The sequence below is a fragment of the Panthera leo genome, chromosome D3, assembly GCF_018350215.1.
Source record: "Panthera leo isolate Ple1 chromosome D3, P.leo_Ple1_pat1.1, whole genome shotgun sequence".
NCBI classification, from domain to species: domain Eukaryota; kingdom Metazoa; phylum Chordata; class Mammalia; order Carnivora; family Felidae; genus Panthera; species Panthera leo.
In genome coordinates, this window is record NC_056690.1 from 15,099,300 (window position 1) to 15,126,778 (window position 27,479).

The following is a 27,479-nucleotide window of genomic DNA, read 5'->3' on the forward strand; positions in this document are numbered from 1 at the left end:
TGCCCCCATACTTATATTTCTAATTCAAACTGGGGGCACACTGTTTTTTATTTTGTGTTTATATTTGTATCTCTTTTAAACTGAAAACGTTGATTCCTAATGACAAGAAGTTAGCTGTTAATTTGCTTTATTTTATAACACAAATATATTGTTTCAGAATTACAATAACAAGCCATGAGTATTCAAAAACTTTTATTTTGAGAAAATTACCAGGTAACATTTATTTGGGTGCTCACTCTTTGCCAGGCACTTAATCTCAAAATGAACCAGAGAGAGAGGTGTGATTATTATCCCCCCTTTTTTTGATGAAATTGAGGCTCAAGAGGTCATAGAGTCAGAAGTCAGTAGGTGACGAAGGCAGTACTTGAACCCGCCATGTCTCTGGTTCCATCCTCTCCATTGCTTTGGGTTTCAGTTTTTTCCTTGCCTTTTGGAATGAATGATTTATCTACTCTCCAATTGCATTGGCCACTTGGGTATTTAATAGTCCTAAAGATGAGTTGACATTCATTATTTGGAAATGTACAGATGAGAGAGAGAGAGAGAGAAACAAGCAGTTTACTAGTCCAATGTTATTGCTAGAATAGAAAGCTTCTTGACAAGCATGTTGGTTCATACTTTCAAAGTGACAGGTTATTGCTTCCAGTTTTATTAGCTGATGGGTTCTATTAAAAAGTGTTGGTAATTTCTCTTCTGCTGCCAGATCATTTTAAGTGGGGCAAACAAATGGGAGGGGTCATCAGGGCACCAGTCTCATCTGTAAAATGGTTGTACTGGGTCATGTTGTGTCCCCTCAAAATTCATGTCTACTTGGAAACCTCAGAATCTGACCATATCTGGAAATAGGGTCTTTGCAGATGTAATTAGCTCAGTAAGGTCATACCAGTGTAGATTGGGCCCTAAGTCCAGTGATTGGTGTCCTTAGAAGAAGAGGAGAGGAGATACGGTGAAAAAGACCAGTTGAAGACAGAGCAGAGGTTGGCGTGATGTGGCCACAAACCAAGGACTGCCAAGGAACACCTGGAATACCAGAAGCTGGGAGAGACAAGTGAGGAATCTCCCCCAGTAGTTTTGAGGGAGTGTGGCCCTGCTGACGCCTTGATTTCAGATTTCCAGCCTTCAGAGCTGTGAAAGAATACATTTCTGTTTTGATCCACTGGTGTGTGGTAATTGGATTACAGCAGTCCTAGGTAATTGGGTACATACGGCACCTAACTCCCCACTGGGGAGGGAAGCAACAGCTGGGAAGCCTGAGGAGGATCTGGAAGGTTGTTTAGGGTCATCCTGGTGAAACTGGAGGATGGGAGGGGACAAAGGAGATTCCTAGGCAGAGGGACAGCTGGGCAAGTCTAGGAGAAGAGAAGCAGCCTGTGGTAGGCAGGGAGTTGCATACTAGAACAGCATTTCTTGAATGATCCAAAGACAGCTGTGATAAGAGCTGGGCAGGTGGGAGGTCCCTCAGGGTCTTGCAGGCCACCAAAAATGTCAAGGGAGCCATTTGAAGCCTAAGAAGAGGAGAGACACTGCAGTAACAAATTGTCAGCCTGAACAGGTCTGGAGGTTTTAGAGGGTGGACTGACTTCTCCCCAAAACTGGAATCCAGTCCAGCACCTTCAGGAGACATGACATTTCATCCCTGAGTGAGGCCCTGCCTCTGGGCCACCCCCAGGCAGGCCTTGCACGAAGGGCAGGGAGACGTTAATGGAGGCGAGAGTACCTCCAGCTGTTGGCCTGACTCTCTCAGACTCTGCCTGGAAGTCCATCTAGCCTGCAGCCTCTGACCTTTATTTTGTCATTTCAGAAGGTTCTGCTTTAATAAATCTTTCTAGCCAAGGAAGCCAAGGAGGGGCCTCCCCAGCAGAGGTCCCCACTGCTGCCCTGTTAAGAGGGATGGAGGGAGGCGTGGAGCTGGAGATAGTTGCCCAGTCTCCAAGGAGACCAAGGGATCTTCCTGAGTCTGCTTTAATTGGCATTTCCAAGACCTGCAAGACACAGCTGGGATAGTCCTGGAATTCCTTCTTCTCTGAGGAGGAGGAGAGAGACAGAGAGGGGACAGAGAGAGGGAGGGCTGGTCCAGTCCATTGGTCTGGCTTTCTGTCCATCACTTTTAGCTCTAACATTGCCCCTCCCTCAGCCATCTTCCCTTTTCTTTCCAGCTCCTTAGTGGTTGCCCCCCACCCATCTCCCTCTCAGGACTACCCAGACATTGGTCAAAGGAAATGAAAGGACCTGGAATTTTCATGGCAGGTGACAAAGCTTCCCTCTTTGACCAAACTCTGTTCAAGCTCCTCTGAACTCTCTTCTCAGCTAGGCCCTGGATTTTAGACTTCTGTGTTCCTCTTCACATTTGGCAAGAATCCTGCTCCGTCAGGTTAGTCATCCTTGGTATTGGATCAGATCACCCTGACTGCCTCATCAGGTTCCTCATCCTCCACCATCCCCCAAGTGGTGTCTCATCATCCTGGCCTGCCTCCAGCAAGAATTCCGATTGGTCTGTCTAGCCAGAATTCCCCCTCTTAGTAGTTTTCCCTCCAGTGATCTGCTCCTTGGCTAGGAAGTCCCACTTTTCCTTGTATTGACCCCAGTCTCTCTTCCCTACTGTAAAATCCCACTGCAGCAGTCCCTATACCTATGGCAATAGTTCCCCTGAATAAGGTCTGCTTTACCATTCTTTGGCAAATGTCAGGAGTAATTATTTCTTTAACACAGGTCAGGGATATTTGTTGAATAGATATTCTATAGTTCAATGGAACTTAGGCCAAGGAGGCTCTGGAGTCAGGATAGTTGGGTTTATATCCCAGCTCTGCCACTTTCTAGCTGTGTGGCCTTGGACGTGTGGCCAACCTCTCTGTGCCTCAGTGTTCTACTCTGTCAAGTGGGGATAAGTATTCACCTCCTGCAGCTGTTGTGATAAGAAAATGCCTGGGAAGTGCTTAGTGTCTTGCATATCTTAAATGCCAAATACATGTTAATTAGCCTTAACGAGGGCAACTATTTTTCTTTCTGGGAATAAAGACAAACAGACCTAGTCTTGAATTCCCACTCTGCTGCTTACTTGCTCTGTGACCCAACGTTAGCTAATTTGACTCTTCAAGCCTCAGTTTCTCATCTTTAAAATGGAAACAAGCATACCTGCCCAAGCTGTGCAGGTGAGGATGAGAGAAGATGTGTATAAATGCCTGGGTACTTACCAGGAGCTCAATGACTGGTTGGCCCCACCACTTACTGTGATTTGGGCAAATGCTTCCTCTCCTGCCTTAGTTTCCTCATCTAGAAAACGAGACAATAATAGTACCTATTTCATAAGCTCACTGTGAGGGTTATAGGATTTATTTTAAGCAAAACTCTCAGAATAGCATCTGGCACTGTTAAATATTATAATAATTATTTATTATTCTTCTTCCCTGTAGTAATACAAGTTAACGGCTACCATTTACTAAGCACTTACTATGTGCCAGGCATTGTGCATGACTGCCCTATGACCTAGGAGCTCCTACCAGCCCCTCTTCACCAAAGAACAAACTAAGGCTTAGAGAGGTAAGATCACTTGCCCAAGGTCACCCCATCCCTGTAAGTGGCAGAGTTATTGTCACTATCATCCCAAGCACGAATACAGTGGTCTTGGATATGTGGGAACAGCCACCAGAAACCAACAGAATAGTCATCCTTATGGCTCTGTGCTCCACAGCCCCTCTCCCCACCCAACACCCCTGGGGAAAACTGGACTGCGGGTGAAGTCTGGTAGGGGTGATGGATGAGCAGAGACAGCTCCTGCTGCGGTGTAAACACATAGAAATATAGGTCAGTTCCGGCAGCCAAGCCCCCCTGCGTGTTTTACCCCAAAGCCAATCTTGTCAACTTGATCTTCTGCCCTGAACTTCAGCTGTCCTCGGGATGTTCTTGTGTTTCATGAATTATGCAGGCTTAACAAAATGTGTGCTCCACAGATTAAAGACTCTGTTCTCCTGACTGGAAGGCCTTTCTTTCCTCCACCAGAGTTTTTTTCCTTCCTCTTACTCTCACACTCTCACAGCCTGGTTTTTTTTGTTTTTTTTTTTTTTGGTTTTTTTTTTTTTTTAGCTATCCTGTAGAGCACCTTCTGTCTTCTTGCCCTTAACAGTTCAACTTGTGATGCCCTGCTTTGTGCTAGTCTCACTACAGATTCTCTGTTATCAACTAGGAACACTTTTGGGAATCCCAAGGGGTCCTGGGTAAGTTTAGTGGATTAGAACTCAGCATGGCTGGCTCTGATAATATGGATCCAATCTTGTGGTAAATTGGCTCATCTATCAAAAAGAAAAGCCCTGATTTGTAGCATTTGCCAATTTCCATGGTGTAAATCCTCCCAACTGTGGTGGATTTCAAGGTAACCAGTGTAACTTCACTGGAAATGAATGTGGGAAGAGATGCCCAGAATCAGCTCTCACAAGATGGTGCAGGTAGGATCTGGCACACTGCTGGTTCAGTTCCCATGAATGGTGGAGGCAATTATTTGTGGTCTAGGTTTGGGTCCTGATCATGCCCCTTATGAGCTATATTGAGTTGGGCAATGCACTTAACTTACTTCTTGGAGCCCCAGTTTCCTCATCTGTGAATGGGTATGCTAATAGGAGTTTTGTCTGGAGTTGTGATGGGGGTAAATGGGTTGAAGTAGATAATAAAGTGGTTATAGCACTTCATCTGACACACAGAGTTCAGTGAAGGGTACCTACAGTAAATCAGATTGGGAAGGGCCTGTGTCAGTCAAGATAGGCTAGGTGTTGCCATAGTAACAGATAACCCCAAATGCCAGAGTCTTTTTTTTTTAATATGAAATTTATTGTCAGATTGGTTTCCATACAACACCCACTGCTCATCCCAAAAGGTGCCCTCCTCAATACCCATCACCCACCTTCCCCTCCCTCCCACCCCCCATCAACCCTCAGTTTGTTCTCAGTTTGCCAGAGTCTTAACATAGCCAAACTTTATTTCTCATTCATGTAGTGTGACAAAAGCATATTGGCCCAGAAGTCTTTGTTTATCCTAATTTTTCAGAAAAGCAGGTTAATGGAGGCCCATGTTGATATGTGCTCATGGGAACCACAGCGTGAAGAAGAAAAACGTACTGAATTGCCTGCTCTCTTTTAAACCTTTTGCCCAGAAGTGGCACACATCACTTCCACTCATTTTATTAGCTGAAGCAAACAAATACCTAAATTCAAGAGAGTGGAGAAAAGTAATCCTACTATGGGCCTGGAAAGAGAACCCAAAGTTCTTGGTAAGTGGCCTTAAAGATTTGCATAATCTCCTAATAATGATTTTCTCTAGCAGCTCTTACTTTTTTTTCCCCATTAAACAGCCAGTGTTAAAACTGAGCAGAGAATGTGCGGGAAGCCCAGTCCTCACGATTTACCAGATGGGTGACCTTGGGCAAGTTACTGAACCTCTCTGGCTCCGGTATCCTCATCTGTCAAGTGGGGAGAATAGATCCTTCATCTCTGAGAGTTGTAGGGAGGATTGCCTGTGTTAATATACACAGTCACTGTAAGCACTGTGTCAGGTAGAAACCACCATTATTATTAATCTACCACAATCCTATCAGGTTGGTGCAATGATCACCTTTTTTTGCAGATGAAGACACCAAGTCTCCAAGGAGTGATTTCACTTATCCAGGGTCACACAGTTGGGAGTTAACAGCATCAGGGTTGGAGTTTATACCTGTCTGATCCCCAAAAGTCCACTTTTGAGGGTCCTGGCACTTTTCTGAGAGGGAGCCAGCAGCCCCTCCCCTACCTGTTGTATCTAGACCCAGAGGGATGTGGCTGGCTTGGTCTTGGGGTTCTTCTGCAGATCAGGACTGTGGTAGCTGAACAAAGCAAAAAAGGAAACCTCATTACAATGCCAACACATACACGTGGGGTTCCTGCCTCGCTTAAAGTAAATGTCTCAATTAACACAGAAGACCTTTTCCTTTCCATAGCTGCAGGCGAGTTCATCTTTTGGATCAATTAAATTGTTGACAGTCAGCATAGGAGGCCACATACAAATCAACAGCCAAGGTGCCTTTGGGTGCAGGTTTGCCTGTGCTGTGTGAGCCAGGCATGGGATGGAGTCAGGTTTGAATATTTTGATGCCATCCTCAGTAAGAAATACATTTTCTATCACACCCAGCACATGGCACATATGCACATACACATGCCCATGCGTGCACGCATGCTCGCACCCACAGAACTATGGTACTGGGATATTTTCCACTCTATTTCAACTCCAGAAAAAATTCTGGTTTCCCAACCTACTAAATTAATTTTATGGCACGATGAATAGGATGTAGCCCACATTTTGAAAAACGTTGAACTACACTGTGGTCACCCAAGTCGTGTGTTGGGACCCTTGGATGGTGCCCTTGATGTGTTGCCATGGGGTTGAGGACAGGTCTGTCCACAGGAGTGAGAGAGACCCCAGCACTAAATATCCATGTCATCCTATAGCGGTTCACAAGCTCTGCCTTCCTCTCTGACCCTCTCCCACCATTGCTCTCCTTACTAACCTCATGAGAGCTACATTGACCTCTTTGCTCTTTGTGCTACATCTAGCACATCTCCATCTCGAAGTCTTGGGACTCAGCTGATCCTACTTCTCTGAACTTCTCCCTCCTGGGCCTACCTTCTCTCAGCTCTATCAGAAAAACTTTCCCTGACCCACCCCCTGGAAATGGCAGCCCTCCACATTTTCCACTTTGTTTTTCTTATTAACACTTAATTGCCACTCAGTGTATATGTATTTATTGTCTACTTCTCTCCCTTCAAAAGTAAGTTGCATAAAGGCAGGGAATTTGTTTAGTTCACTGTTGTATCTCAGAGTCTAGAGAAGTGTCTGCTGCATAGTAAGTACTTTATAAGCTTTTTCCAAATGGCACAATGCCCAGCACAAAACAAACACTTGGGAAATATTGGAGGTTATTTTATCTTCTAGGCTTCATTTTTTTGTATATCCCTCAAAAAAAAATTTAATAACAGCTATGTCGAGAAGTCACATAGCATACAAACTCACCCATCTAAAGTGTACAATTAAATAGTTATTAGTATATTCGGGGATGTGTGCAACCATACCACAGTCAATTGTAGAACATTTTTATCACCTCAAGAAATCTCATACTCTTTAACTATCACCTCCCCAACCTCCAACCTCCCCAGCCATGAGAAACCACTGTTCGGCTTTTTATCTCTATAGATTTGCCTATTCTGTTCATTTTATGTAAAAGGAATCATCTTTTCATGTGTCTGTGGGCCATCTGGATGTCTTTTTTGTAGAAATGTCTGTTCATGCCTTCTGACCATTTTTTAATTGGATTATTTATTTTTGGGGTGCTGAGATGTATCAGTTCTATGTTTTGGATACTAACCCTTTACCAGATATGTCATTTGTGAATATCTTCTCCCATTCCATAGGTTGCCTTTTAGTTTTGTTGATTGTCTCCTTCATTGTGCAGAAACTTTTTATTTGAGGTAGTCCCAATAGTTTATTTTTGCTTTTGTTTCTCCTGCCTCTGGAGACATATCTAGGAAGAAGTCGCTATGGCTGATGTCAAAGAGATTACTGCCTGTGCTGTCTTCTAGAATTTTTATAGTTTCAAATCTTACATTTAGGTCTTTAATCCATTTTGACTTTATTTTTGTGTATGGTATAAGAAAGGGATCCAGTTTCATTCTTTTGCATGTTGCTGTCCAGTTTTCCCAGCACCATTTGCTGAAGAGACTTTTTTCCTGTTGGATATTCTTTCCTGCTTTGTCAAAGACTAATTGACCATACAGTTGTGGGTTTGTTTCTGGGTTTTCTGTTCTGTTCTATTGATCTATGTGTCTGTTTTTCGTGCCAGTACCATCCTGTTTTGATCACTAAAGCTTTGTAATAGAACTTGAAATACGGAATTGTGATGCCTCCAGCTTTGCTTTTCTTTTTCAAGATTGCTGTGGCTATTCAGGGCTTTTTGTGGTTCCATACGAATTTTAGGATTGTTTGCTCTGTGTTTTTATATAAAAGTTTGTTTTCAGGTATATTATTTGATTTTTTTTCCCATCGATTCTGTGATTTGTGACAGTCACTTAAACCACTGAGCCACCCACATGCCCCCAAGGTTTTGAATTTTGACGAAGTTCTATTTATTTAGTTTTTTGTTGTTGCTGCTTGTGCTTCTGACATCATATCTAAAAGTCCATTGCCAAATCCAAGGTTATAAAGATTTACTCTCTTTTCTTCTAAGAGTCTTATAGTTTTAGCTCTTAAATGATCCATCTTGAGTTAATTTTTTTAAATGTCTATTTATTGTTTAGAGAGAGAGAGAGAGAGAGAGAGAGACCGAGTAAGCATGAGCAGGGGAGGGGTAGAGAGAGAGAGGGAGACACAGAATCTGAAGCAGGCTCCAGGCTCCGAGCTGTCAGCACAGAGCCCGACACGGGGCTCGAACTCACAGATTGAGAGATCACGACCTGAGCCGAAGTCGGATGCTTAACCGACTGAGCCACCCAGACACCCCTTGAGTTAATTTTTATGTATGGTGTGAGGTAACTCACATCTCATTCTTTTGCATGTGGCTACCTAGTCATCCAAGCACATTTGTTGTTTGCTTGTTTACCTGTTCAGTGACTGGCTGGATTATTTAACGAAGTCTATTCCCCTCCCTGTTGCAGTGCGAAGTCTCTGATCTTGATTCTCCGAGACGGCAGCCTGGAATAAGCCCAGAGTCACACTTGAATGACAGGGCTTTTGGCAGAACTCTCTTTGGTTGTTTCTTTCCCTGACCACACTAAATATTAAACTACCTCAGTCGTTCCATTTAAGGAATCTTCAACAGTGCCCTAGGGCATAAATTTCTTCACAAACTGATACAATAAAATCTGGGCTCTTTGGAAGAGATGCTTCCTGAGGACAGTGTTTGAGGTTTGTGATGACAAAGTCCTCCCACTCGTCTTTTCCTTTTCTGTCTCTGGCAAACTAGCTGGCCTACAGTAGGTTAGCCTATATCTCCAATGAATCCATCAATAGCCCATTGAAGCCCAGCAGCCCTTCACCATCTGTACTGTTTCTTGAAAACACCCTTAGGCTTGAACTTCACACTCTGTTGTAAATGGACTTGGTTGCTTTGGGAAGGGATGAAGAGCCCCATTAGCTCTGGTCTACTTCTCTCCCCCAGATAAAACCTCTGAGACTGTAACTGTGATACTGGGGGTAGGCAATGGCATACTTCTCTCTGGGTGACACTCCTGCTTTAGGAGAGAGGGGTGCTCTGGAGGTCCCAGGTCTCCTTGGTTTGCCTCTCCCACTGTGGAATCCCCTCCCTCACCTCATGAGCTCGGGCAGGGGCTCTCAGGATGTCAGTATTCTCAGTAGTGCTATGCTCAAGGTGGAGCCTCTGTGGGGCTGGGCAGAAGGGATCCCCCACCTCTCAGCTGTACTTCATTAGAATCTAGCATCAGCAACGTGTAGCTGGGGACCAGAGGAGAAATGCTGATGTCCTGCTCCTTCCAGGACGATAGCCCTCTAACTGGGAGTTGGGGAGAAAAGGAAGCCTGTGTTCTTGACTATAGCAGTCTAGAGTGGAATTTCCATTTTGAGTCTAAGTTCAAATACCACTGACTGTCCTTTTTGTTTCCTACTTTTGGTAGAATTTCTTGAATAACTAGGGGTGCCTGGGTGGCTCAGTCAGTTAAGTGTCCGACTTCAGCTCAGGTCATGATCTCGCAGTTTGTGAGTTCGAGCCCCACTTCGGGCTCTGTGCTGATAGCCCAGAGCCTGGAGCTTGCTTCAGATTCTGTGTCTCCCCCTCTCTCTGCCCCTCCCATGCTCATGCTCTGTCTTTCTCTGTCTCTCAATAATAAATAAACGTTAAAAAAAAGAATTTCTTGAATAACTATTTCTTTTTTTTTTAATGTTTATTTATTTTTGAGAGCCAGAAAGGGACAGAGTGTGAGTGGGTGAGGGGCAGAGAGAGAGGGAAACACAGAATCTGAAACAGTCTCTGGTCTCTGACAGCACAGAGTCCAATGTGGGACTCAAACTCATGAACTGTGAGTTCATGACCTGAGCTGAACCGACGCTTAACCGACTGAGCCACCCAGGTGCCCCTGAATAACTGTTTCTTTATTTGGTGTATGGCCCGTTTCCAGAAGCTTAATTTTTTTTAAATAAATAATTTCCACCAATCTTTCAGGGAAGTGGGTCCACAGAGCTGCTCACACGGTCATGCTAGTATTGGAATCCTCTAGGTTAAACTTAAACCTTGCTTCATTCCGCCTAAAATTCTCTCCTTCTCCAACCAACTAGAAAACTCTCATCATTTTTCAAGTCTCAGTTTAATATTTGCTTCTCCCTCCCACCCTCCTCTTCCCTACATAGGGCTCTATCATTCTTCCCATTGTGTTATTTTTCCATCTGTCCACCATATTATCTTGCAGTTGCTTGCCTCATATGTGACTTCTCCACTAGACTCTTTGCTCCTCAAGGGCATGTATTGGTAATCACTGCACAGCCATTCCTAGCATGGGGGTTCGCGTGCACTATGTACCCAACTAATGAATCTTAAACAAATTTCATATCGTTTTTGTGTTGGCCACTTTCTTTGCATCTCATTTGTGTATATGCATGTTTATGTGTATCTGTGTGCTTCTGCATCTATGGTCCATGAGAAGAGCATCATTAATAAAAAATAGCTGTCATTTATATGTAGCGGGTCCTGTTTAAGCATTCTTTACGTGTATTACTCCATAATGTAATCCTCACAGTAACCCCATTATACATCGTTTATTGTGCTTAACCCTATTATGCCTCATTTACACTGAGAAAATTGAGACGCAGGTTTTAAGTCATTTACCCAAGGTTACATACTAATAAGCTGTAGGGTCAGTATTTAAGCCCAAGAAATCTGACCCCAAAACTGTTCTGCTAAATTGTCTAAGGTGTATTGTATACCAGGTGCATAGTAAGTAGTCCCTAATAGAAATTAGTAAACACAGGCATCAGTGAACCCAGCCTCCAATTAAAGAAAAGAGTTTATCTTGTATTTCATTTTCTTGCTTATGAACGAGTCTACCTCTGATCATTGCCTTCCTCCTTAAATGAGGTCTGAGACAACACCTTAAAGTATTATCTGCCTGCTACCTGGCTGATCACCTTCCTCCTAAGAAGACAGGTACCAGGCCTATCCAGACTCATTTTGCCACCAGGAAACCCAAAATGCAGAGCCCTTCCAAGGTCAATAACCACCCTGTTTTATTGGCACTTGCACCCTTCTTTTTTTTAAAGGTAGTTTCATTTTTATTGCTCTGTCATCTTTATGGAGAGCACTCACTCTGTCATGGCTTTGCATTCATTTCCTATGGACATATGTGCATATAGATCGAATCCTTTCACAGGTGGGCTCCAGTAAGGTCCCACTTCCTTTAATGAGGGTGGTGGGTTCTTCTCATTTAGGAAACCACTGTTATCTTGGTGAGCTAGTTGATTTCTGAAGCCTCACACCTTCCTGGCAAAGTCACAAGCGCTATTGTCATTTCTCAACTACCTGCAGGATGGCCACCTTCATGCACAATGATCGAAATCATGACCCACAGGCCATCCCAGTATTTTGGTATTTATTTTCTATGATGCTAAAGCACTGATATTTTATTTTTTTAAATGTGAGGCAGAGTTGCCATGATTTTTATAATTTTTTTAAATTGAGGGATAACATAATTAGAGTGTACAGGTCTTAAACATATATTCACTCTCCGATGAAGATAAAGAACATTCGCAGCACCCTGGAAGACACCTTCATGACTCTTTCCAGTTGATACTCAACTCAGAGGTGATCACGTCTTTGGACTTCTATCACTACAGATTTATTTTCCCTGTTTTTGAACTGCATATCAAATGGAATCATACTGTATGTATTCTATTGTATCTGTCTTCTCTTGGACATTATGTCAGTGAGAGTCACCCATTTGGTTAATGGAACAGCAATCTATTCCTTCTTATTACTGTATCATGTCCTATTGTATGGATATACACAGTTTATTTACCTGTTCATCTACTAATAGACACTTGGGCCATTCCCAACTTTTGGTTATTATAAATAAAATATGTGTGGTAAATAAAGTCTTTGTGCGGGGCGCCTGGGTGGCTCAGTCGGTTGAGCGTCCGACTTCGGCTCAGGTCATGATCTCGCCGTCCGTGAGTTCGAGCCCCGCGTCGGGCTCTGTGCTGACAGCTCAGCCTGGAGCCTGTTTCGGATTCTGTGTCTCCCTTTCTCTCTGACCCTCCCCCATTCATGCTCTGTCTCTCTCTGTCTCAAAAATAAATAAATGTTAAAAAAAAATTAAAAAAAAATAAAGTCTTTATGCAAATATATGTTTTCATTTTGGGGGTAAGTTGCTAAAAATTGGTTTCCTTGAATTAAGGAGTACATGTATGTGTAATTTTATAAAACACTTATAGCTTTTTCTTCAAAATGGTTGTATATTTTTTCCTGTCTCCTTTCAAAATGTTTGAAACTGTTGGTTGTTCTACATCCTAGCTGAAATTTTATGTTGGCTAGATTTTTAGAAACCATTCTGATGGCCATATAGTGTTTTGTCAATCTGGTTTTAGTTTACATTTCCCTGATGGCTAGTAGCATTGGTACATTTTCACATACTCATTAGTTATTTGTGTATCTTCCTTTGTGGAGGGTCTCTTCAAGATTTCTGACCATTTTTACTAGACTGTTTTTCTTTTTATTATTGAGATGTAAGAGTTTCTTTTATATTCTGGAAGCAAGTACTTTATCAGATATATGTATTATGACTATTTTCTTCCAGTTTATGGCTTCCCTATTAATTTCCTTAATGGTGTCTTTTGAATGAACAAAAGTTTTAAATTTTTATGGCATCCAATTTATAAATTTAAAAAAAATTTATGGTTAGTGCTTTCTGTGCCTTAAGAAAGTTGGCTTATTACAACATATTCTTCCATGTTTCCTTCTAGGAGCTTTATAGTTTTAACTCTTATGTTTAGGTCTATGAGTCATCTTGAGTTAATTTTTTGACATGTGGGATATAGGGATTGAGATTCTTTTTTTTTTTTAATCTGAGTATCTAGTTATTCCAGCACCATTTGTCAAAAGACTCCTTTTTCCATAGAATTGCTTTGCTGCTTTTGTAGAGAACCAATTGACTATAACATGTGGGTCTGTTTCTAGAGTCTTTATTCTGTCCCAGTTATGTGTTTTATCTGTTTTTATATCACTCTAGCACACTATCTTCATTACTGTTATTTTATAGTAATCAGGTAATGTGAGATCTTCTTTAAAATTGTCTTGGCTTTGCTAGGTTGTCATGTCTCAAAATTTGTATGTTGAAGTACCTCAGAATGTGACTTTATTTGGAGATGGGGTCTTTATAGAAGTTTTCAAGTTGAAATGAGTTCTGTAGGTACATCCTAAATTATCATGACTTGTGTCCTTTTAAAACGGGGACGTTTAGGGGCGCCTGGGTGGCTCAGTCAGTTAAGTGTCCGACTCTGGCTCAGGTCATGATATCACCATTCATGAGTTCAAGCCCTGTGTTGGGCTCTGTGCTGACAGCCCAGAGCCTGGAGCCTGTTTCAGATTCTGTGTCTCTCTCTCTGTCTGCCCCTCCCCCACTCATGCTTTCTCCCTCTCTCTCTCTCCTTCTCTCTCTCTCTCTCTCTCTCTCTCTCTCTCTCTCAAAAATAAATAAACATAAACAAATTAAAATTGTAAAAAAGGGAAACTTGGACACAGAGATGCACACAGGGAGAACCTGTGAATATGAAGGCAGAGATCAGAGTGATGCTTCTACAAACCAAGGAACATCAAGGATTGCTAGCAAACTACTAGAAACTAGGGAAGACATATGGAACAGAGTTTTTTCACAGCTCTCACACGGAACCAGTCCTGGCAACATCTCAGTCTTGGACTTCTAGCCTCTAGAACCTTGAGACAATAAATTTTAAGCCACATAGTGTTTGTTATGGCAGCCCTAGCAAAGTATTCATAGGTCTTTTGCTTTTTCCTGAACTTTTAGAATTAGCTTCTTAGCTCTTTCAGTCTGATTTTGATTGGGATTGCATTCAGTTTGGGGGAGAATGGGCATCTTCACATTAAGTCTTCTGATCCATGAACATGGTATATCATTCCATTTATTCAGGCCTTTAATTTCTTTTAGCATTCTTCTTTGGTTTTCAGTAAACTGATCTTATACGTTTTTTCATTAAATTTATTCCTAATTATTGTATCTTTGATGATACTTTTGTAAATTCTATTGGTTTCCTAACTTTGTTTTTTAAATTGTTGCCAGTAAAAATGAAACTTATGTAAATTACATATTGACTTGTATTTTGTGATTTTGCTAAATTCACTTATTCTAGTAGATGTGTGCATGCGTGCGTGTGTGTGTGTATGAATTCATTAGGACTTTCTACATACATAAGCCTGTTGTCAGTCAGGCTTATGTAATTTGTTTAAAGTAATTTGCAGTACGATATAGCAGTGACTCTTTCTATGACCTTGGTCAGGCATTTAATTTCTCTGAACTTTTAGTGGTTCTTCTTTTTTAAAAATTTTTTTTTAAGGTTTTTTATTTATTTTTGAGACAGAGAGAGACAGAGCATGAACGGGGGAGGGGCAGAGAGAGAGGGAGACACAGAATCGGAAGCAGGCTCCAGGCTCTGAGCCATCAGCCCAGAGCCCGACGCGGGGCTCTAACTCACAGACCGCGAGATTGTGACCTGAGCTGAAGTCTGACGCTTAACCGACTGAGCGACCCAGGCGCCCCTAGTGGTTCTTCTTATAGAGAGAGACTGTTATATAGACTTGTCTTTGAGATTCCTTTCAGATCTAAGATGGTAAGAGATCCGGCTCTGTTATTTGCTTATTTTGTGACCCTGGGCAAAATATTCCATCTCTCTGAGTCTCTATTTGTTCATTTGTAAAATGGACATAATGTTCATTTGTTCATAATGTTCATGATGTTCATTTGTAAATGGAATAATAATGATAATAATATATTCATGTCATAAAGTTGTTATGATGAATCAATGCAATAAAGCATGTGAAGTATTTATCAGGGCACTTAGAAGATTGTAGGCACTCAGTAGCTGTTATATGTTGTGGTATAATAAAATATATATTTGGTCTTTGTCCCTGGTTTCTGGTACAGAACTTCTAAAACCCTTGGAATTTCCAGAATGATAGGAATGCCTTTTGTTATTCATAACTTTCTACTCCTTTCTAGACACTTGAGTTTATGACAGTTAGTTGACTCAGGGTGGAGCCCCTAGATAGCCTCAGGATGGGTCTGGTCACTTTCAGCTTCCCCTATCTCTGGAAAGGGGAAGAGAGCTGGAGAGTAGGTTATAAACACTCTTGAGCAAGATTTGGAGAGCTTCCAAGTTGGTGAACACATCTACATGCAGCAAGGGTGGGACATCCCAGCCTCATGGACACAGAGGTTTCTGTGCTCCTTCTGGACCTCACCCTAGGTACTTCTTCATCTGGATGTTTGTCTCTTTTATAATAAACTGTGGCCATAAGTATAGCACTTTCCTGAGTTCTATGAGCCATTCTAGAAAATTATCAAATCCAAGGAGGGAGTCACAGGAGCCCTTGAATTTATAGTTGGGTTGGCTGGACAGAAGAAGTGTGGGTACCCTGGGCACCCCATTTGTGGCTGTTGTCTAAAGTGGGGGCAGTTTGTGGGCTGAGCCCTTAATTTTTAGAATCTGCACTAACTCTGAATAGTGTCAGAGTTGAATTGTTGGATATTCAGTTGGTATCAAAGAATTGGGGAATTGGTTGTCAATGTTGGAAAAAGACATCGCACCTATTAATAATTGTGATGCTGTTAATAATAATAATAAATGATAGCACTGTAATGCTTTCTAGCTCACAAAGCAGATTTACATTTTATATCTCATTTGATTACCACAAGGGCCTGTTGGCTAGGCAGAGCTGAGATTATTAACCTAACTGTATTGATGAGTAATGAAAAGCTCAGAGAAGTTAAACAACATGTCTAGAGCCATTCAGCATGTAGGAGACAGTACTGTGACCTGGTTTTCTGACCTTGAATCTTGCCATTTCCACAAATAAGGATGGGTTGGGCAAGGGAAGTTTTATAAAGACCAGCCCTAGTACCTAGGGACACTGTAGGGACACTGTCACCAAACATACTCTGAGGGGTATGTGTGTGTGTGTGTGTGTGTGTGTGTGTGTGTGTGTGTGTGTGGTTTCCCTAAAGCCACCAGATCAGGACATTTATCAAACTGAATTATGCCTCAGAATCCCCAGAGAAGCATACAAAAGTACAGGTTCCTAGGCTCCACACTCATAGGTTTGATTCAGAGCTCTGGAAGGGCTCAAGAGCCAAGGATTTGTTTTTAATGTTTGTTTATTTGGGAGAGAGAGAGCCAGAGAGAGAGAGAGGGAGGGGCAGAGAGAGAGGGGCAGAGGAAGATGGAGAGAGAGAATCCCAGGCAGGCTCTGAGCTGTGACTGCAGAGTCCAACGCAGGGCTCAAATCCATGAACCATGAGATCCTGACTTGAACCTAAATCAAGAGTCTGATACTTAACCAACTGAGCCACCCAGATGCCCCTAAGAGCCAAGAATATTTTTTAGCAAACACCCCAAATAACTCTGATACAGTTCTTCTACTGACCAAAACCCTTGCCTTAAGCAGTGGTTCTCAATCCAGGCTGTGCATGAGAGTCACCCAGGAAGCTTTTAAAACTTAAGGTGTCCAGGCTCTCCCCAGGGCTACAGAATCAAAATCTCTAGCAAGTACAAAGAGCTGTTCCAGATGAGCTGACCCACAGGGTTACCTGCTCATCCTGTCCCTCTGTTCCTTACCTTTCCTCCACTCTTCACCTTGTGTACCTCTTGTTTGGTGTCCCTGATTTATTTTGTTTTAATCTCCTAGGTTTCTCTCCATCTCTGTCTTTCTGTGTTTGTCCTTCTTTAGTCCATCTGTGTCTCTCTGAGACACTCTCTCATCTCTGTCATCTGTCTCTCTATTTTGTGTTGTCTCATTGGGTGAATATCTCCGAGACCCTACCTCCCTGTATTTCTCTTCTGTATTTCCTTTTCCTGGGTCTGTGGCTACGTGTCTTTCTGTGAGTTCCTGCCTCTGATTCTTTCCAGTCCTGGCTCTTGCTTTGACTCTGGGTCTTTTGTTTCTCCTGTCCTGCCCACTGTGCATCTCTCTGTGCATCTGATCCCGTGTGTGTGCGTGTGTGTGTGTGTGTGTGTGTGTGTGTGTGTGTCTCCATTACTCTCTTTCCATCTCTGGTCTTTTTCTTCTTCTCTCTCCCTGCTACCTCCCAGCCTCTCAGCTCTGCAACTTTATGTGAAATCCAAAGAGACTCTTCTATAGAGAAGTCTGAAATGCCCTGGGCCAGACCCCAGACCCCTGCAAACCTCAGAATGTTCACCTCTAATCAGGAGCCCCATCTGGGACTGTCCCACTCACCTGCAGGGCTTATCTGGAGCCCTCAGCTCCCTGTGCTGCCAGAGATAAGGTGCCCTTTGTGGCAACTGCCTTGGGCACAACCCTCAAAAAGACTAGATAATAGATAAGTAGCCTGGCCTTTGGGATCCTGGAGCACCTTCCACTTCTCTCCAGGCTGAAAACTGACCTTCCTACCACTGACCCTAAGTATCCCAGAATACTCTCAGGGGCTCTATGGCTGATCCAAACTGCCCTTAGGAAAATCAGACTAACTTTTATCTCTGAGCTAATATTGTTAATTCCTCATTGTTAAACACTGTGTACCAAATTCTGTGCTGAAGGCATAGCAGTGAAGGTAACAGGTATAATATTGCCAGTCTCAGCCCTCCTAACTAATGTAGCATGGATTGAGCATCTATTGTGTTCCAGGAGTTTCCTTTATATAAAAAAGTTTATACTAGAATTCCCTGATGCAAGAGAACAGCCACTTTTAGTGCAAAATACTTTAATTATCTGCTCGTAATCATTATAGATATTAATTAATTGTAGCTGTTAATGCACTGGGCATTTAAGTCTTCTGTATTCAGGGGTGATATTTAAAATGTTTAACAAATGACCAGTTAACCAATGAATGCATTTGCCCCACTCCTCATTTCTATTGCAGTTAGTTGCATAAACATGAAATCTTCTGTCATTCATCCATCCATTCATTCATGTTTTCACTCACATTCATTTATTCTTTCTTTCAGCATATTGTTAAGGACCCTCTGGGTATCATGCACTGTGTTAGGACTTGGGGATGCAACAAGTAACAGGACACCATAAGGAACTCAGAAGAAGGGGATAGATAAAGACATTAGCCAAGTTCATAGAATGGGACAAAGGAAAATTTCGGGAGTGTAGACTTAGAAGTCTAACCTAGTTAGAGCAATTAGGGAGGGCTTTGTGGAGGGAGAGATTTTAATACTAAGACTTTAAATAGTGAACAAGGGTTAGCCAGATGAGGTCTCTTTCTCGACAGTTTTTTATGTTCCATAGGACAGAACATGGTGCCCTGAGCATAGTAGGGTTCCACCAAATCAATAGGTAAATAAAACACGATGACTCTGAAAGCAGTTTTCTGGCCGGGTGGTAATTAGCTAGGGAAGCCATAATGAAGATGCATCATCTTTTCCAGAAACACTGACTGTTAGCACATCTTTTGTCATTACATGCACCCAGCTCCTGGCCAAGCATCAAAGGCAGTTTTCTCCACTCACAATTCATGGTGACATCAGAGCTTTCAACAGACTCTTTTCCTGCTCACTCTCCCAGACCAAGAAGACAAATTAAGAGCCCAGGGAAGTAGGCCTTGGAAACAAAACTTGATGAGAGAGAACATTATCAGGTACTAGTTCTCAAACTCCTGCCTATAGGGGCCATGTTTCTAGAGCTGTGGTCTGGATTTCTAGAGTTTCTTCTATTCTTTTAGAAGAAACCAGAAATCTGAATTTTCATGTGAAACCTTCTGATTTTTATGTTGGAATCTAATTTAAAACTTAAAAAAAAAGTCATTGCATGTAGCAAACCAAACATTGATGTGCTGCTGTCTCAGTCTGTTCTGGCTGCTATAACAAAAGTGCCATAGACTGTGTGGCTTAAACAACAAACATTTGTCACAGTTCCAGAGGCTGGGAAGTCCTGGGAAGTGAGACCTACTTCTTGGTTCATAGATGACTGACTTCTCTCTATGTTGTCATGTGATGGAAGGAGTGAGGGAGCTCTTTGGGGTCCCTTTTATAAGAGCAGTAATCCTATTCATGAGGGCTCTACCCTCCAAAGGCCTCACCTCCTAATACCATTACATTGGGGGTTAGGATTTCAAAGCATATGAATTTTGGAGTGACAAACAGCTCATAACAGCTGCCATTCCTAATTTAGAAGCTATTTCCTCAGACTGAGAAGGACTGAGAGGGACTTCTATTTACCATGCAGCGTGTTGTTCTGAACATTGTACTACATGTTCTATGGATCTTCATTGTGAATATTCATTGCATGAATATCTCTATTATCTTATTTAATCTTTGTAACAACCTCATGGGGCTGGTATTATCATCTCTTTTGAGGAAGATTGCCAAATTAAGTCTGCAGGGACCCAATATTAACCATAAGGAAGCTTAATATTCAAACAGAATTGGATATGAACTAAGAAGAGGAGAAAGTTGTTGAATCAGGGACCTGATTTTGTAAGACATTCCCTCCCCCAGGTGCTAAGAGCCTTGAATAACCAGCTGTTTGTCTAAAAACTGTCATTTTGTTGGTTGGATGTCTTCACTAATTGCTCTAAATACTGCTGCTCTTTTCTGCAACTTTCTTGCGTAGAGAGTTTTAACATGTTGGTATGGGAACCCAGCTCCCTGTTATGTAAAATATATGTAGCCTACAAAGTGATTCACCATTAATTAATATCATGTCTGTGGTATTTGAGATCCACCCAGCTAAGCAACACTGTTAGACTTTCAGGTTCTGATTTTTCACGCCTCTGAAATAGTTCAATCCTTTCATATGATAGGAGTTGCATCTTAGAAAAGACAATCAGAAAACATTTCCTTTTACCTGGGCTTCTGGAATTTTTTCCTTCGATGGGAGCATCCTGTAACCCTAGAGTATTAGGGCCCCTGTACCAGAGAGGATTTTGCTAGATGAACTCCCAAGACCCCTCTAGGTATCTCCAAGTGGGATTTAGCAAGGTCATGGATCTTCAAACCAGCCCTGTGGACAGATTGTCTGTTCCAAGATGTGAACCCCATGAACAATCAGATAAAAGGGCTTATCTGTCTCAGAGTCATTGGGAAGTCAGACACTGAATGGAGTAGCTGTGTTGCTTAGCAGAGTGGGTCTTAAATTCTGGCATGCATGAAGCCATCAGTTTGCTTGTTTGTAGATTCTTGACCCCCCAGCTTCCATTCTGATTCACTGGATTTGTCATGGCAGAAGGCTAAGGTGTTGTAGCAAAAGGCCCAATAATAACATGGCTTAGAGAACACCGAACTTATTTCTCCCACACACATTACAATCCAAAGTGAGTGTTCCTGATTGGCGGATATCTTTGTTTCATGAGATGTGGCAGGTTAAGGATGGCATGTATTATTTGACATTCCTCTCATTGAGAAATGAGGTTGATGTCCCCTCCTCTTGCTTTGACCAACAGAATGTTTTAGAAGTGACCCTATACTAGTGTCTGGGCACAGCCCTTAAGAGACTATAGGATTCCACTTTTTTCTCTTGGAACACTCACTCTTTGAACCCAGCTACCATGCTATGTGGGAGCCCAAAAGCCTGTGAGGAGGCACATGTGGAAGAAGAAGAGGGACACGTGGTAGTCAGCCCCAGTTAAGCTTTCAGCTGAGAAGAGCTAGAATCAACTTTCCCACCATGGGCATGAATTACTATGGAAGTGGACCCTCTGGTCCAGTGGAACCTTCCCACCTGGTGCCATCCCCATCCCCATCCCCTTCCCTCCAGGGATCCCCTGGTGCCTGCCCAAATCATAGATTCATGTGCCTGATAAATGACTGATAATTTGAAGTGACTAAGATTAGGATGGTTGCAGAGGCCCAGGTTTCTTCCATCATGAGGCTCCTCTACCTTCTATAAACTTGTCATCATCTGCTCAGTCAAGATTGAGTTCCTACCATGTCTAGATTCTAGTCAGTGGGAGTGGCTGGAGAAGATGCATCTATTTCTTACTCACCTTGGCTTCGAGCTGGCACCTGTTACTTCTGCTCACATTGCACTGGCAAGAACTGATCACACAACTGCATCTAATTACAAAGCAGACAGGGAAATCAGGTCTCTGGCTATGCAGCCATATTCTCAGCCACAAGAAGAAAGATCAAAATGGGTTCTGTTGGAAGTCTGGACTGGGGCACAGAGATCTGCATTTCTGCAATTGCCACCCTCAGGTGATTTTGATGTTGGTGGTCCACATATAGCAGTGAAGAGTATGAGTTTCAAACTCAGTGAGATATGAGTTTAAAACTAAATTCTACCATTTACCAGCTGGGTGACACCTCTGAGTTCCAGTTTCCTTGTGTATATAAAAATGCAGAAAATAGTAATTCTAACCTCAGGGGGTGGTTGTGCAGATTTGATAATGGCCTGCATGAAAAGTGCGAGCATAGAACTTGGTGCACAGCAAGCTCTAAAAAGAAAAAAGAGAAAATTTGTATTGTTAACTGAAGCAAATGGTCCATTCCATCTTTTAACACCAGCACATCAATGCACTCAGTCATTATACTTAAAATATCCCTTTTACCCTCCAACTGACCCTAGTCTTAGCCCCATTTTACAGACAAGGAAACTGAGACTCAGACAAGTAGACCAAAACCACTGAATTCGTAAGTGCTGGTGTCAGAATTTGAGCCAAGATTTATTTCTAATGGAATTTGATTACAAATACTATATAAATACTTTCTAATGTTTATTTTTGAGAGATAGAGTGAGCAGGGGAAGTGCACAGAGAGAGGGAGACAGGGGATCCGAAGTGGACTCTGTGCTGACAGCACAGAGCCCGATGTGGGGCTTGAACTCACGAACCATGAAATTACAACGGAGCTAAAGTCAGATGCTCAATGGACTGAGCCACCCAGGAGCCCCTAAATACTATATTTTTTAAAAAGTAAAGACCTGTTGATGGTCTGGGGCAAGGAAGTTACATATCACAGCTCTGTTGTAGACAGATAAATCTGAAAGTGTTGCCATGATCTGTGTGAAATCAGGGAAAACTGGAGACCAGGAGGACCAATTTAGGAATCAGGGAGCAGATTCTCAACTAGGCTAATTGGAATGAAGGCTGAGCATGCTCCTGCCCTCATCCTCTGCAATTACTTCTTTTTCTTTTAAAACGTTTTAAATATTTATTTAACTTTGAGAGAGAGGGAGAGAGAGCAAGCGCGCGAGAGTACACAAGTGGGGGAGGGGTAGAGAGAGACACACACACACGAATCCAAAATAGGCTCCAGGCTCTGAGCTCCAGGCTCCAAGCTGTCAGCAGAGCCCAACACGGGGCTCGAACTCATGAACTGTGAGATGGTGACCTGAGCCGAATTCAGACACTTAACTGACTGAGCCTCTCAGGCACCCTGCATTTACTTACTTCTAAGGAAGAAATCTCAAATATATTAATACCATTCTTCACTTGAGCATGCCTCTACAAAACCAAATAGCTAACTCTTCCACTCATGCTGGATGTGGCTTATAATGTTTAGCATGAGTTCCAGCCCCTGATAGGAGCTTTTTGCATTCCTCACCTTATCCGTTTGGAAAATGGGAATTACAATGCCAGGCATAGCTATTTCATAGAGATTCTATAAGGAAATGCATGGGAATATATTTTGTAAAGTTTAAGTTATCAAATTGTTGTTAAATTTTACTGTAAATTAAACAAAACAATACAGCAGGAAACATTCACTTCAACATTTCTTGATTGATTCTTTGTGTCTTAATTTTGTAAATTAAAAAATTTAGATATTAAAGGATGAAGTAGTAGAGAGAGATTAGAAGGTAGATTTTCTTGTGTTGTGGTTTCCATGGTGACAGATTTGCAGGCATCAACCACTGGCTGAAATAGAGATAAATAAGAGAATGATGCAAAGTGTTTTTCACAGTGCCTGGCACAGAGTCAACAATCACTATATATGATATCAGAGTCACTGCCTCTATAAAAGTAGCCTAGACATAGATGCTTCCCATGTAGAGCACCATGGGAAATTCCCTCCTACTCTGGAATGCTTCAGCCTGAACATTCTGAGATTTTTAAAAGGTTCTAAGGCAGTGAAACTTTAAAGGAGAAAACTTAGACAAGGACTTTGATTTGTGGGTTTTCTTATTCTGAACCACCTGCACAATGAGGCTTTACCTTTTGCAGTTCCTTTGTGTCCTGTTTAAGATATCTTTGCCTACCTCAAGCTCAAGATATTTTCCTATATTGTCTTCTAGAAGGTTTATCATTTTTCCCTTTCACATTTAGATCTACAATCCACTGGAATTGATTTTTGTGTGTAGTATGAGATAGAGGTAAAGATTCAGATTTTTCCTTATGGATGGCCAATTGACCTAGCACCATTTATTGAAAAAGCCATTGTTTCTCCATTCCTCTTCAGTGGCACCTTTATTATAAATCAAGTGTCTTTACGTGTGTGGATTTGTTTCTGAGTTCTCAATGCTATTTTACTGGTCTATTTATCTTTCTTGTATCTAAGCATGCTCCCTTAATTACTCTGGCTTTATAATAACCCCTGATATCTAGTAGTGAAAATCATCTGACTTTGTTCTTCTCTGTGATAATCTTGGGTCTTTGATTTTCCATGCATATTTAAAATTACCGTATAAAGTTCCACCCAAACAAAAACTTGCTGGGATTTTGATCAGGATTACAGTCTCTAGATCGATTTGAGGAGAGAGGACATCCTTACAATATTGATTTATTTTTTCGCAATAACTCTAGAGGTAGGTTCTATTGTTATCAGATGCACCCTCCCTTTTGTAGGTGGTGCCCCTATAGAAATGTGAATTAATCCAGTAGCCTACCTAGGAGGAGGGATGGGCATAGTCTGCCCCATCCAGAGGTGTATTGTATCATGGACATCGTTTGAAATTACTGGTTCATGGTAATAATTAAAACAGAGTGATTGAAGTCAGTTTTATTATTATTTATTGCTTTTAAATTCTCTGTTAATCCTGCACTCTCTTGCTCTTTACACCAAGGGCAGACCCCTCCCACTGCCCTTGGCATGCCTCTGACTTAATCCCACCAATCTGATTCACCTATGCAAAAATTCGATGGTAAAAAATTTGATGGTAAGTGATGCTGGCTGGCAGGTACAGGTGGAATCCATTTTTGAATGAGCATGATGGCAGACACACCACCCAACCTTTTAGGGGTAACAGTGGCAGAGGGTGATGTTTCAAACCCAGAGTTACTAATAGTAGCTGAGGTGTCTGTGACAAATAGGGGTAGCAGTCGTCTTTGCCGAAGGGATATAATTCAGGTTTCATTCCTAGAAATATACTCCCTGATCAAGCTTCTTTGACCCTCATTGGGGATTCCAGGAACTTCCTGATATTATTAAAAATTTTTCTTCTGTTAAACTTGGTAGAGGTACTTTGGTGATTTGCAACTAAAGGTCCTGATGGATAGCGTTATTATTATTATTATTATTACTAGTCGTGCCTCTTCTGCCCAGTTCATAAACTGCCATCTTTCTACACGGCATGCTATCCCAGACTTCCAGAACACCAAATCTTTCCTACTCCATGCAGGCAAGACACCTGCTTGTCCAAAGCCAAGGATTAGACAAATACCAATTAGGACTTATGTTGTCAAGCTGGAGGGTAATGAATGGTGTCTCTGTTTGCCGTGGACCCATATTAGGAACGACTCCACGTGTTGGGGAACCCTCCAACTCCCCTCCATTTGGCAAGAATTAAATGACATCATGCAGAAGGAGCCAGCATGCTGCTGGCTGGAGGACCAATAAATCATGCTGTGGATGTAGGGAAATAGTTAGGCCTTCCCCGGAAAGGCTTCCTCGTCCAAGGTACCATTAGTAATGCCACTATTTGCAATCATAATAAAAATAAAAGTAATAGGAAAACCACATTGAGGCAATTCCACTGCCTACTGGATTTTTAATTTTCTTGAGGATGCCAGAGGCAATCTTGAGCCCATTATGTCTAAATGAGGCACATTATAAAAGGCTTACAAAGTCCAAACTGCTTTTACAGCCATTAATTAGCCAGACTTCTAAAGAGGCCCATAAGATTAAGCTTGGGTATGGTCTCTGGTTTCTGGAATAGGGTTGGAGTAGGCAGAGAAGTCAAATACCATTGGTCCAGTCATGGCTCTCCTGCCCTCCTCTCTTGTCTCAGCTCTAACAGATGTTGCCTTTGGGGGGAGGTGGAAAGGGAGGGTACTATATAACCAAGCACCTGATGAGAATGCTCTGAACTCTGTGAGGCTGTGGACAACTCGAGCGCAGAGACTACTGGTGTCTTTAGTTTCTATACCCACAGCACCTTGTGCACAGCAGATGTAATGAGGCAGCCTTCTTGGTGACAAGACCCAGAAACCTGGCTCTGGCTTTCTTCCACTAAAAGAGAATATATTAGAAGGATATGGGGGGTGGGCACGTGGAATGAATAACGGGCTAGAGGAGCAGGCTTGTAAGGGAATGAGCACCAGGAATTATAGCAAACATCCAACAGCAGAAATTGGTTCATAACTTCAACCATCTCTATGTCCTTCAGTCACAAGCTCAAGATTCCAAGTCCCCAAGAAGGCATGTGGCTAGAGGGACCTGAGTTATTCTCCCCTTACACCTTCCATAGTAGCTAGGGGCACTCATTTTAGAACCACTCTCAATGGGAATTTGATGGGAAAAAATGAAAATCAGTGTGCCAACAGGAAGAGATGTAGTGTACCAGATAGCTCCCGGTGGCAAATGTCTGTAATGTGGTCAGTGAATATTACATGTTGAACTGAATTTGCTACCCTTCCTCTTTGGGGTAGACTAAGACACCTCCCCAAGAAGGAAGAAATAGGAAAATGTGATCACCCCCGAAAAAGCATGGACCAGACAGAATCTTAATGATGTAACAGAACTATGCGAAACATTGCCCATACATTATCCTCATAACCTGTGAGGTAGGAACTATTAATATCCCCATTTTACAGATGAGGAAAACAAGGCTCAAAAAAGTGAAATCACTTGCCCAAGCACTCACAGTTGGAGCACAGATTCAAGCCAAGGTTTCTTAGATTTCAGAATCCATTCTCTGAACCATTCCATGTAGTTTCTCCTCCCACTTCTGGTTTTGGGAGGGGCACATCCTAAAAGGACAAAAGGGCCTCCGGGACTACAAACTTGATCAAGACCTGGCAGTGTATGAACATATCTAAACATAATAAAGTGCTATCCTAGGGGAACAATGGCCTGGGAAACAGAGGAAGGGGTGGGTGAGAGGCAGGTGTTGGTCAAGTCCATTCAATACAGTTCAGAGAATGGGAGACCATGGGCCACAAAGCTGAGCCTCTGGCTGGCAGGTGCACATTGGATGTATCGTTCTGCAACTTGCTTTTTTGAATTCAAAGGAAAACAATATGTTTTTAAAATTCCTTGGAAAGCAGTGTGACTTTTGGAGCTGGATGGCCTGAGTTTAAATACCTTGTGTATTTGTGTGATCCTAGGCACGTTATTTAATGTCTTGCCGCTTTAGTTACCCTGTGAGAACAGTTAGAGAATCTTCTCAAGGACTATTATAAGGATTCAAAGGGTCAAAGTGTTGAGGCACTTGGAAGAGTTTCTGGAACGTCTTAACTCCTGGGCAGGTGAGTGTGGATATTGTTGTCTGTCCTGCTTAGGGCATAGCCTCTTTGCACAGTCTTCCACAGTGTGACGTTTCCCCTATAGATGAGTATTAGATCATTTTCCACCTTTTGGTTATTGCATGCAACTCTGTTGAAAATCTCTGTGTATCCTTTCTTGTGCACATTATATCCATTTGCGTCTTTCTCTAGGATAGATGCTAAGAAGAGGTATATCTGTGTCCTAGTGCACGTGCATGTTTTAGTTTTAATAAGTATTGCCAAATAGCCCTCTCCAAAGTGGCTGAACCGAGGTGCACCCATCAGCAGTGTGTGATGATCTACTTCTTACCAGGTTGAATCTGCCTTTTTAGAGAAACCCAACCTGTCTCTTGCTCATTAAGTCACGTCTATTTTCAGAGCTCAGCTGACATCTCTGGCTGCTCCCCTCTTGGTGATTCCAGCTTTGAGTCCTCCAGCAGTTCCTTGCTATTGTTGTCCTTCCTGACTCTTATTTAATGCAGCCAAGTGCTTTTGGAATCCTGGGTAATAATGGCAGACAAAGCGCTGAATGGAATGTGGAATTGGAGGTGCTGAATGTGGCTTTTGTAAGGACACCTTGGCGTGATTTCAGCCTGAAATGGAGCACTTTGCACTCAGCCTAAATTGCCTCAA

General features: G+C 42.3%; 1 long non-coding RNA gene across 1 annotated transcript; it reads right to left on the reverse strand.

The window, feature by feature from the left end:
* Window positions 1-219: 219 nt before the first annotated feature.
* LOC122203253 lies at window positions 220-27,479 on the reverse strand. Its single transcript, XR_006195106.1, has 7 exons — window positions 27,157-27,479; window positions 21,566-21,641; window positions 21,192-21,261; window positions 5,773-5,845; window positions 3,192-3,270; window positions 884-1,020; window positions 220-489 (listed from the first exon to the last, which is right to left on the reverse strand). It is a non-coding gene; the product is annotated as an uncharacterized LOC122203253 (long non-coding RNA).